The sequence below is a fragment of the Planococcus citri genome, chromosome 2, assembly GCF_950023065.1.
Source record: "Planococcus citri chromosome 2, ihPlaCitr1.1, whole genome shotgun sequence".
In the NCBI taxonomy this organism is placed as follows: domain Eukaryota; kingdom Metazoa; phylum Arthropoda; class Insecta; order Hemiptera; family Pseudococcidae; genus Planococcus; species Planococcus citri.
The window spans coordinates 13,425,850-13,439,421 of NC_088678.1; positions in this window are offsets into that span (position 1 = coordinate 13,425,850).

Here is a 13,572-nt window from a genome sequence, read left to right on the forward strand (position 1 = left end):
AATGTATACGGCTTCAGTACTTGATAGGGCTACAGTGCCTTGTTTCTTTGACTACCAAGACACAATGTTACCGAATACTTTAAAAACATGGCCGCTCACTGATTGACGATCATTATGCACTAACATGATCAGAATCTGAGTATCCAGCCAATATTTCATCGGATTTTTGAGCTTGGTATAGCAGCCCATAATTGATTGTTTTTTTCACATATCGTAACACCCTTTTTAAGCTGTTCCAAGCTTCTTGGCTCGGATTTGACTGGAACCTCAAAAGATAACCTACAGAGTAGGAGATATCTGGCGTAATGGCTACTGCTAAATACATCAACGATCGAACCAACGATCAATATGGAACGTCAACATTTTCTTGAATTTTATCAATCTTTAAATTACGTTCCATCGGAGTAGATGAGGTTCGCAGTCCATCATGTTGTATCTTTTCAAAACACCTTTGGCAGTACAATCTTGTTTGGCGCAATTATAACATGCCTTCTGTTCGATCTCGTTCAACTTTGATACCAATGAACGACTTTATTTCGCCCACATTCTTGATCTGGAAACGCTCTTTTAAACTTCCTTCAAGGCCGTATGCATTTGAATTAGAAATGACCAATAAATCGTCAACATACAACACTATGAACATAATTTCTGCCGCCGTAATTAGAATGTACAAACATTGGTCTGTTTCTGACTGAACAAAACCAATCGAGATCAAATAATCATGAAGACAATGGAACCAAAACTTTGCTGAACCTTTCAGCCCATATAACGCTTTATCAACCAAACAGACAAGTTTTTTTCTTCATCACCTTCTACAAACTCAAATCCTTCAGGTTGCTTCATTGGTAGTTTATATGGTGATTTACCTTTACCATGGAGATATGCAGTTTTCACATCCATGTGTAAAATGTTCAAATCATGTTCATTGGCAAAAACGAATAATGTAAGTACAAACAGTTGTCATTTTGGCAACTGGAGAATACAAATCTTCGGACGACCAATTAGTAGTCTCTTAATAACCTGAAGTGACAATTCTCGCTTTATACCGTTTGTCTTCTTCACTAGGGTTTTTAATGGTACAAACCCATTTGCAACCGATTACTGTATCACCAGGTTTACGTTTCTGTAATGTCCAGACACTATTTTTCTTCATGGAATCTATCTCATCATCTACAGCGTCTTTCCATTTTGCTGAATCAACTGAAGACAGAGCTTCTGAATAATTACTAGGAATATCACCGACAAACACAAACATTGCTTGAGGATTCAATTCAAAATCGCAATATGTAAACGGAACAGGCTTTGGATAAGTACTACAACACAGCTCATTTTCTGCCTTATCTGCCTCAGGTGAAACTGATTTAACCTCAGTTTTATCTTTACTCGATTGATCCGCAACTGAACTCTTCTGTTTGTTTTCACCTATTTTCACAAACACAGGACTGGAATCGAACGTTTCGTAATTCCTACTGTCATCAAACATTACATTACGCGCAATAACCTGAAGTGACAATTCTCGCTTTATACCGTTTGTCTTCTTCACTAGGGTTTTTAATGGTACAAACCCATTTGCAACCGATTACTGTATCACCAGGTTTACGTTTCTGTAATGTCCAGACACTATTTTTCTTCATGGAATCTATCTCATCATCTATAGCGTCTTTCCATTTTGCTGAATCAACTGAAGACAGAGCTTCTGAATAATTACTAGGAATATCACCGACAAACACAAACATTGCTTGAGGATTCAATTCAAAATCGCAATATGTAAACGGAACAGGCTTTGGATAAGTACTACAACACAGCTCATTTTCTGCCTTATCTGCCTCAGGTGAAACTGATTTAACCTCAGTTTTATCTTTACTCGATTGATCCGCAACTGAACTCTTCTGTTTGTTTTCACCTATTTTCACAAACACAGGACTGGAATCGAACGTTTCGTAATTCCTACTGTCATCAAACATTACATTACGCGCAGTCTTCACTTTATTGGTAACTGGATTCCAAATCAAATAACCATTTTCATCATACCATCATACCCGATGAAAATACCTTTCAATGCTATTGGATCAACTTTCCTACGTTACTGTTTGGGAATAAACGCGTAAGCCAACAAACCAAAGACCTGAACACAATCAGCACTTGGTCTTTTGTTGTACCATAATTCAGCCAGAGTAACTTTTTCACATAAAGCTGCCGTTGGTGTTCGATTCAAAACAAATACTGCCGCTTTAACTATATCACCCCAAAACATTTTCAGTAATTTCGAATCAGTAAGCATAGCTCTTGCTCTTTGTAGGATCAAGCAATTCAATCTTTCCACCACCCAGTTCAGCTGAGGTGCATAGGGTCCAGTATACTGCAAACAAATACCAGCTTGTCTGCAAAAATTGCAAAACTTGTTTCACATATATTTGCCACCTCGATCACAACTTACGAGGTCTGTCAAATAAGTTCCCAGACACCAGGTAGAAAAATGATTTATTTTACAAATTACGATTTATAACAGCGATCCCCTTCAAAGTAGTCCTCTTCCTTAGCCGCACCAATTCGCTTTTTATGTCCTCTGCACTGCCCAAATGAGTCCCCCTCATGGAATCCTTCATCTTATTGAATAGGAAGAAGCCACACAGTGCCAAATCTGGCAAATAGGGGGGGGGCGATGTTCGAGGATGGTTGTGTGATTTTGACTCAAAAAATTGCTCACAGTGAAGGACTAATGTGCTGGCGCATTGTTGTGGTGGAGAATCCATGAGTTGTCTTTCCACCTTTGGGGTCTTTTCTTTCTGATACGCTCTCGTAACTGCCTCATTGTTGCTGTTTATGCCTCCCCAGTTATTGTCAAACCTGTTGGCATCCATTCCAAGAGTATCAACCCCCGGCAATTGAAAACCTTCACTCGTGACTTGCTCTTCCTGGCTTTCTTGATGCGCGGCTCATCTGGCGCCAACCAGACCATGTTGGCTCTTTTTTTTTTACAGATCATACTCAAACACCCAACTCTCATCCCCTGTGATCATGCTAGAAAAAATATATTCGCTCTTGTTCGGCCACCAGCCAGTCGCAAACAATCCGCACACGATTTTCTTTTTGGTCTTCTGTCAGGATGCGGAGAAACCATGTGTGGGGAAACCTTCATCATGTGGAAACTCTCCTTCAAAATACGACGAATGGTCTCATGAGATACACTAGTAGCGACATCTCTGAGTGGCTTCCGGCAGTCTTCGTCGATTTCGGTTTGGATCACGTCCACCTCTTCTTTTAAGCTCGCTGTGACTGGTCATCCTTTGCATGGATCATCTGCTACAGAGGTACATCCCTCTCTGAAGTGCCCTATCCACACTTGTAGAAACACGAACGACCCATGGTATTATCACCAAACACTTCAGGGTTGCCAAACGTTCGGTATTTTACCGAACAGTTCGGTATTTCCCTGATTTGTTCAGTAAGATTAATTAACCCTTACCGAACAATAGAAAAGTTCGGTATTTTCAAAAAAATCGAGAAAACCCTTCAAAAAAAGGAAATTTGAGAAATATATTCGGTATTCTCAACAAAAAAAACTAAAAAAAGCACCCAAAAAGCACTTTTTGTGGCGTTCTTTCATTAGTCAGCACTTTATTTTTCATACTTTTTACTTTTTTATGGGGTTTTCAAGCAACAAATTTCGTAGACTTTCTTTTTTTTTTTTTTTTGCTTTTCAATTTGCTGTTCGGTAATTCCAAAATTTGGATTTGGCAACCCTGAAACACTTCCGTCAACATAGCACGTATTTCTTTGTTTGTTTTACCACTATCAACGAGAAATTTCATCACGACTCATTGCTTTAAAATTACCATTATAACTCATTGACATATTATTCTAGTTACTGGCAAAATTCTGAGTACCACTGGACTGATAAGAATTAGTTTGACTGCTGCCGCCACCTCACGAGGTAAAATTTGAACCTCCACAATGACTACTACAATTATTTTGGCGATTTCCCTGGAATCCACGATTCGTACTGCTCGAATAGAACGCTGCCACCGAATCTGACTCAGTTTGACCAGTGTTGGATTCGACACTTTTGATTTTCTTCCTTTCGTGATAGTCAACCAGGATCTGTTTAGACACATCAAGTATAACTTCCTCTTAGGACTCGATCACAGTAATAATTGACTCGTATGCTTCCGGTAATGTGAGTAATAAAAAAATAACCACATCTTTGTTATCTAGGTTCTTAATTGATTTTAACTGCCAAACAATACCGTCAAAGGTAGTAAAATGTTCTTCAAGCGAAGTGCTGGGCTGGGATTATATTTTAGTTGCAACAACTTCTTCAGCAACAGTATTCGAGTTACAATACTCTTCTGTTCGAATTGATTCTCTAAATTTTTCCACATAGAATAAGCAGTTACCTTGTCTTTCACTTATTCTAAACGGCTATTCGCAATACATTTGATGATATTATTGCGTGCTTTCTTATCAGCCGTTTTCTGCTGAGTGGTTATATCTGCCAACACGATTTCCGTTTCAATACAACTCAAAACGCTTAATTCATCCAGCATAGCCTTGACTCTGAACTTCCAATTATCGAAATCATTACCAGCAAACTGATGAATGCCATATTGCTGATGAAAAGCATCTGCCAACATGCTTATTTCTGCCGCATATAAACTATGCGAAAAATTACTCAAAATTATCCGAATTTACTACACAATCATCGAAAATACAATTGCAAAACAGCGCTCTGCTGTCATGTTAAATTAAATACTCGAATTGTTTCATTCAACATATTTACAGGGAATAATAACGAAACATAACACAGCCATTTTATGTACCTAACGATTACGCTACAGTACCTATTATCACTTTATCAGAACGAAGTAAAATTATCTCACAAGATTGGGAGGGAGAGAGAGAGAGGGGAAAAACACTCGCGCCACACATCGGCATTTATTCCAGACTTGTTAACCGGTTTTTAACCATTAACCGTAACCGCAAATTAACCGGTAAATTACCTGGAAAAAAATTAACTTTAACCAAAAATTTTTTTTTTGAAATATCACTAACCATAACCGTAATTGTAACCATTTTCTGAGATCAAAATGAACTGTAACCATAACCTTAACTGAAAATTTTTTGAAAAAAACCAGTTACAAAATTTTAAAAAATTGAAAAGTGCTGTTTTTCATTTTTTTTTTGATATGAGGTTTTTTTTAATGTGATTTGTAGTGATTTGAAATTTTAATCAAAAAAATGATCAAAAAATAAAATTAAAAAACGTGAATAGAAAGTTCAAAAAATTTGAAACTATAGTTGCATCATACTCATTATTCATTAAGCTATTAAAGCTCGATCTTAAATGATATTTTAATGATAAGAGATGATAAAGAATTGTTTCTTGAAAAAATTATCAAATTTTGAATTCAAATGTTACCAGTTTTCCCATTTTTTAAACTTCAAAATTTCAAACTCTGAGAAAATTTTTGGAAATTTTCCAATTTTTAACTGTAATTTCAACCATAAACCGAAATTTTAAGCTCAACTGGAAAAATTACCACCAAAAACTGTAACCTTAACCTTAACCATCAACCGAAAAAAGTGGTCATCAATAACCATAACCTGAACCTTCTTAACCATAACTTTAAAAAATGAATAACCTTAACCGTAACCTTTAACCGAAATTTTGAATTTCTTGTTAAATTTTTAACCGTAACCTTAACCGGAAATCTTTTTTTTTTGGTTAACAAGCCTGATTTATTCTAGATACTAATACGATAATTCAACAGGTAACGCTGTCACGGAGCAGAAACAGACCACACTAGGAACTGGTATCCCAGGCACCAAAGCTTATCGCGAATTCACCCAATGGCTCGATCAAGTTTTAAACCACGATCCAGAACTTTTAGCTGAGAAAATCCAAGAATGCCAGCACGACCTCGACTTCAACTTGAGAAAAATCAGCACCCCTACTCCGTTCCCAGTACCGCTCAATCACTTCAGATTTTATCACTGGTTGAATTCTCGCCTCGATGATTTGAAGAAATCTCCAGCACGTAAAGCAACTGCTGGCAAATCCGAAAAATCCGAATCGAAGAATAAATATCCGGAATTCACGCAATGGTTGAATAGGCTGTTCAATAACGACCAAGCCGAAATCACCCGACAACTTCGAGAATGCCAAGCCGATGTTACTTTCCAAATGAGAAACCTTCGAGTCACAGCTCCATTCGAAGTACCTCTCCATTTCTACAGATTCTACCACTGGGTGAATTCCAAGCTTCATCCGGAGGATTACGCAACTATCGAGCCACCAAGAACTCCAAAGCCCTTCGTTAATAATCCACAAACAACCAATACTCCATTACCATGGGAACGTTTTACAAATACACCTTATCGTCATAATTTGAACGCGATTAAAGCCAAACCTCAAGAAGACGATGATGACGACTCACGACCACCTCCGACAACTCCTTCTTATCAGGAATTTACAAACTGGCTGAATGAGGTATTAAGCCATAAGCGTGATTTAATCACTCAGAAGATGAAAGAATGCCAACACGATCGAGATTTCAAACCGAGAGATGTCACAGATCCCTTACCGTTCCCTGTACCTCTCCGATTCTACAGATTTTATCACTGGTTAAACTCCAAGATCAAAGAAGGCAAAGTAAACGAACAAGGAATCATTCACACCGCTCCGGCCGAAAGCCATGCTACAACTGGCCGACCTGGAATCTCCTTCATGACTACTCAGGCTTTCCCCGAATACACGCAATGGTTATTCAATATGTTCAAAAATGATCAGAAACAAATCAACGAAAAATTAAAAGAATGCCAATTCGATCAGGCGTTCAATCCGAGAGCCATCAAAGCCAGCACTCCGTTCCCTATACCAATCAGACATTTCAGATTATACCACTGGATGAATTCCAAGCTTAATCCCGATCTTTATAAGGCGGATGAAATACCTAGCCCTGCTTCACTCGTATTCGAACCTACTTACACTTTACCTAAACGAGGAGCCGATGAAGAAAGCACGACAACGGAAGCAACCACAACCGATCCGCCTCTACCATCGACTAAATCGTACCTCGAATTTACCAAATGGTTGAATAACATCTTAGACCACGACGCTCCATTAATCGCTCAAAAAATGAAAGAGTGTCAACACGATCGAGACTTCAATCCGAGACAGGTTAAAGACGAAACTACTCCGTTCCCAGTACCACTCCACCATTTCAGATTTTTCCATTGGCTAAACGCTAAACATAAAGCGGGCGAGCATAAAAAGCAAGGAATTATTCACACAGCTCCGGCAGAAAGCCACGCGACCACGGGTCGACCAGGAATATCGTTCATGACAACTCGAGCTCACCCCGAATACACCCAGTGGCTGTTTAAAATATTCCAAAATGATCAGAAGAAAATCGTCGAGAAGATACACGAATGTCAACAAGATCAGACCTTCAATCCGAGACTGCTCAATGCCACTACACCTTTCCCTATTCCAATCAGGCATTTTAGATTCTTCCATTGGATGAACTCGAAGCTGCAATCGCAACAACCAAGTAAGATACATATTTAGTACCTACCTCAATTAATCCATATTCGACGTTACAAAGTGAAAATAATTCGACTGGTTGGCAGGTAAATAGGTAGACGCTTTTCATGGAAATCTTAAGTGGAGAACATCTTGAGTCAACGACGACACACGAATCCACCATCGAGATGAGCGATTTCCTCGACTAGTCAATGGAAAGTGACGACCTGGAATTGAACAACATAGGTATTAATTCGACAAATCGCAGACCGAGTTCCAAAAGTCGCTCGTTAAATCATTCTTTAAAAGTATTATCTAATTTTTAGTTTATAAAATCGTATTAATTCTGAATGGTGGAGAAACGAATTCGTATAAAAGATGAAAAAATAAAAAAAATTAAGGCTTTGAGCGTATTATAAGATATCTTGTGCTGAATATCATTTTGTAAGTTACGTACCTATTTATTTTGAAGCAAATTAAACAAAAAAGGAATCATATTATACTTTCAACTCGACAACCCATTGTTATCTGTTTTATTTACCTATACTGACTAAAAAGTCATTCGAATACTGAATGCTATAAGTAGATGCTCAGATTATGGCCAACACAACACACATCTCGCTTCAAAACTTCGATAAAAATTCATCTCTTAATTTACGATCCGAAAATACATTTTAGGTAAGTCTAGGTATACAGGTACTCGTTTTAGACGTACAATGAAACATTTTCTTCAAAACAAGACAGATGGCGCAAAAATCTTGTATAGAACGAAAAGGTAGGTATCCGGAGTTCACCTTTAGTAGAAAAAATTAAAGAAGTCATTACAAATTAACAACGCCTAAATACGCAGATGACCGCGTGAAATTCAGGGGAAAAAATAATATGCGTTTCCAGAGTTTATACTCAATTTTTTTCAAAAAAAAAAATAATAATAATTTTGTTAACCACAAAAGTCTGTATCTGTAAAAGAAACCAAAAAAAAAATAACAACACACGAGCAAAACATTTTAATACAGAAAAAAAATCACGAAAAAATCCAAAGTTCTGCTTTCTACGTAATTTCAAGAAGTTAAACTATTTTACAACGTTTTGACGGAAAAAAGACTAATATTTTAGCAAAGGGGGGCTCTTTGGTAATTTCTAGCAGAACATCGTAACTTTTGAACTCTTCTTGGAATTTTTGCAATAAAACAAATATTTTTAGCAATTTTGCGTAAATTTTTGTCAATTAATAAAAAACGAAAATTTTTGTCAATTTTTGAAAAACAAGAATTTTTGTCAATTTAAAAAAAAATTGTTAATTTTTGGAAAAAATTCCGACTTTGACAAATTCAGCACAAAGCAGGACTTCAGGGAAATTAAGCAACATTTTTGTTCAAAAAGTCAGACTTTTTGGCACTTATATTGACAAAAAATCAAGACTCCGACTCTCACAAGGGAACCTCTTGAGGTGTCACACACCGATTTGAACGGGACCGCGATTTTTGGAAAGAGCATAGTCTAAAACCCCCAAAACCAAATTTTCAGCTGCCATGTTCATTTCTCGATTTGTGGCGAATTTTTGAAAATTCAAAATTGAATGTTTTTGACGATTTATGCTTTTTTTTAAAAAAGTACGTACTTGATCAATAAAAATGGTCAAACTAAGTCCCAGAACTAATATTAATTACCCAAATTCAAATTTTACCATTTCCAGCCATTCTGGAGCCTCCAGCGCGATTTTTCAATTACTCCAGAATTTAGAATTTGCTCCAGAAGGCGTGAATATGCAGTTGGGCAGCTAAAAATCCATTTTTATATTGCACTCGACCTGTTTAACGAGTTTATCCACATTTGAGCCAATTTTGAGAGTGACACCTCAAGAGTGGTTTCATGACCAGCTTTTTTCAAAATTAAAAAATCCAAAAAATCCAAAGATGACCGTTTGTGAGGAAATTTTTGAAATTTACACGAATCGCTGTATTTTGTCCAAAATTAACCCCTCAAATCCAAATTTTACAATTTCCAGCCATTCAGGAGCCTCCAGCGCGATTTTCAATTTCTCCAGAATTTTGAATTTGCTCCAGAAGGCGTGAACATGAAGTTGGGCAGATAAAAATCGAGTTGTATATTACACTCGACCTGTTTATTGAGTTTATCCACATTTGAGCCGATTTCGGGAGTGACACCTCAAGAGTGGTTTTTTGACCAGCTTTTTTCAAAATTAAAAAATCCAAAAAATCGAAAGATAACCGTTTGTGAGAACATTTTTGAAATTTACGTGAACCGTTGCATTTCCTCAAGAACTAACCTCCGGAGCGCAAATTCTACCATTTCCAGCCGTTTTGGAGCGAGAAGTGACACCTCAAAAAACCACTCTTGAGATGTCACTCTCAAAATCGGCTCAAATGTGGATAAACTCGTTAAACAGGTCGAGTGTAATATACAACTCGATTTTTAGCTGCCTAACTTCATATTCACGCCTTCTGGAGCAAATTCAAAATTCTGGAGAAATTGAAAATCGCGCTGGAGGCTCCAGAATGGCTGGAAATTGTAAACTTTTGATTTGAGGGGTTAGTTACGGACAAAATACAGCGATTCACGCAAATTTCAAAAATTTCCTCACAAACAGTTATCTTTTGATTTTTTTGGATTTTTTAATTTTGAAAAAAGCTGGTGGTCAAAAAACCACTCTTGAGGTGTCACTCCCGAAATCGGCTCTACTGTGGATAAACTCGTTAAATATGTCGAGTATAATACACAACTCGATTTTTAGCTGCCCAACTGCATATTCACGCCTTCTGGAGCAAATTCAAAATTCTGGAGAAATTGAAAAATCGCGCTGGAGGCTCCAGAATAGCTGGAAATGGTGAAATTTGGATTTGGGGGATTAGTTTTGGACAAAATACAGCGATTCGCGTGAATTTCAAAAATTTCCACACAAACGGGAAACTTATGATTTTTTGGATTTTTTAATTTTGAAAAAAAAACTGGTCAAAAAGCCACTTTTGAGGTGTCACTCCCGAAATCGGGTCAAATGTAGATAAACTCGTTAAACAGGTCGAGTGTAATATACAACTCGATTTTTAGATGCCCAACTTCATATTCACGCCTTCTGGAGCAAATTCAAAATCCTGGAGAAATTGAAAAATCGCGCTGGAGGCTCCAGAATAGCTGGAAATGGTGAAATTTGGATTTGGGGGATTAGTTTTGGACAAAATACAGCGATTCGCGTGAATTTCAAAAATTTCCACACAAACGGGAAACTTATGATTTTTTGGATTTTTTAATTTTGAAAAAAAAACTGGTCAAAAAGCCACTTTTGAGGTGTCACTTTCAAAATCGGCTCAAATGTAGATAAACTCGTTAAACAGGTCGAGTGTAATATACAACTCGATTTTTAGCTGCCTAACTTCATATTTACGCCTTCTGGAGCAAATTCAAAATTCTGGAGAAATTGAAAATCGCGCTGGAGGCTCCAGAATGGCTGCAAATTGTGAAATTTTGATTTGGGGCGTTAGTTACGGACAAAGTACAGCGATTCGCGCAAATTTCGAAAATTTCCACACAAACGGGAAACCTTTGATTTTTTGGATTTTTTAATTTTGAAAAAAGCTGGTCAAAAATCCACTCTTGAGGTGTCACTCCCAAAATCGGCTCAAATGTGGATAAACTCGTTAAACTGGTCGAGTGTAATGCACAACTCGATTTTTAGCTGCCCAACTTCATATTCACGCCTTCTGGAGCAAATTCAAAATTCTGGAGAAATTGAAAAATCGCGCTGGAGGCTCCAGAATAGCTGGAAATGGTAAAATTTGGATTTGGGTGATTAATATTAGTTTTGGGACTTATTTTGACCATTTTTACTGATCAAGTACGTACTTTTAAAAAAAAGCATAAATCGCCAAAAACAGTCAATTTTGAATTTTCAAAAACTCGCCAAAAATCGAAAAATGAACTTGGGCAGCTGAAAATTTGTTTTTTTTTGGGTTTTAGACAATGCTCTTTCCAAAAATCGCGGTCCCTGTCAAATCGTAGTGTGACATCTCAAGAGGTTCCCTTGTTAGGAAATTTTTGAAAAAATTTTGACTTTTAAGAATTTCATACAGGAACGCGGCTATTTAGTACCTAATTTTGACAAAAAGTGTTGATTTTTCTATTTTTGGCAGAAGTGAGACTTCGACAATAATTTTGGAATAAGGCAGGAATTTAAAACCATTTCTGAAAAGGCATTGCAGCCAGGCTGGAAAGAAGAAAAGTGTATACTTTTGTTAACATACTCGTATTATTCTTTTCTTTAAAAAATTCAATTTCTAAAAATTTGTAAAAAAAAAAAAAAATGAACTTTAGTAAGTTAACCAAAATGTTAAAAAAGAGCACGAGCCTTGCATTTCGAGACGCCAACTCTGGAAACACAAATTTTCCACCAAAAAAAAAAAAAAAAAAAAAAAAAACATCAGAAGAAATACGTAAGTATAGACAGGTAGGTAAAAGCATTTTCCTCAAAATTCAACACCTTCAAATTATAGAAGAAGAAATCGACATGTCATACATTTTGGTATTTTTTTTGAAGAGTGACAGTGGGAAAGGTGTTCTGAGGGGTTGTATTTAAAAAAGTGAAGAAATATTCGACCTCGGCATTCTAAAAATCTAATGTACGATGTACCCATATCTACTTCACGCCATTCTTATAATTTTTTGAAAATGTTGACCATATTTAGAGCAAAGTAACGTACTGAAGGGTCGTGTTCAAAAACTAACAGGATATTCGAACTCAACACTATTGAAAACCTTATAAACGATACGTCACACATCGCAATTAAAATTTTTTCAAAATTTCAACTCTTTTGGGACATTATACCTACCTACATAATTTCCAAGATTATTGTAACCTAACGAAACATTTTCTAGCAAGAGAACAAAGATACGTTATCGAAATTTCACTCGTAATATTTCTAAACTTCTCAATAGGTACTTGTTAATTGAATAATTTTTTCAGCTTCGTTCGACCTCCTCCACCAATTTCCAATGATGAAAAAGTCAACAAACATAGGTACCTGATGGTATAACACTGAACTGAAGCACCTACTCCATTACCTCGTCCATTTTTCTATCCACTTCGAAACAGAACGGACCTGAAAAAAATTAAAATTAAAATTAAAATGAAGAGTGATATTCCAAAACTCGCTTTGTCCATTTTTATCAAAGTTGGGTTTTCAGTGGTACCTGGTAGATGAAGTATTAACTCACATTCCTACATCATCAACCTACCAAAATGAGGTATTAAACTCACCTAAATAGCCAATTCACTAAAAAATTTTAAAAAAATAATGTTTCAAAACGCGCTTTGTCCATTTTTATTGAAATTTTTTTCAGCAGTATTTAGTGGATGAAATGTATACCTACACTCCTACATCATAAATCCACCCAAATAAAGTGCTAAACTCGCCTAAAAAGCCAATTTACCCGTTTAAAGAGAAACTGTTTTTCCTCTCTCCTGAAAAGTTGTGAAAATGGACAAAGCGAGTTTTGGAATATCACTCTTCAAATGCTTCGAGTGTAAAATTTAAATTTTCCCTGAAAAAATTTTAAAATTCAAAAACTTAAGATTATTATGCACGCGTTTTCCTTCGACTTTGTTTCTCACCCAAAAACAATTCGAAATTTGACGCAAAACTCCCACCTACAAACTAAAGTACCCTAAGGATGATGAGTATACGAATTTAGATCACAGGGAAAAAACCATAGTGTTTTTTCTATACCTTTAGAAACAGAATTGATTCAAATTCGCATCAATGGCATTTACATTTAGACAATAAAAAAGTGAACAGTGCGCGAAACTCGGCAGAACAGAAGCGACGCGAGGGAGAGGAAATATTCGGGGCTCCTTTAATGGAAAGAAATTGAATGACATGTATATTTCTATTTATAGAATGCAGTAGCCGAACGTAAATGATCGGGGGTAGAATTTTTCGCCTTCGGTACGGTTTGCCTTTCGTGTTGGCGCGCAAAAAAGGGTCTGCGAGAAGATGAAACGAAGCTGAAGTGAAGGTTTCAATACCCGTATC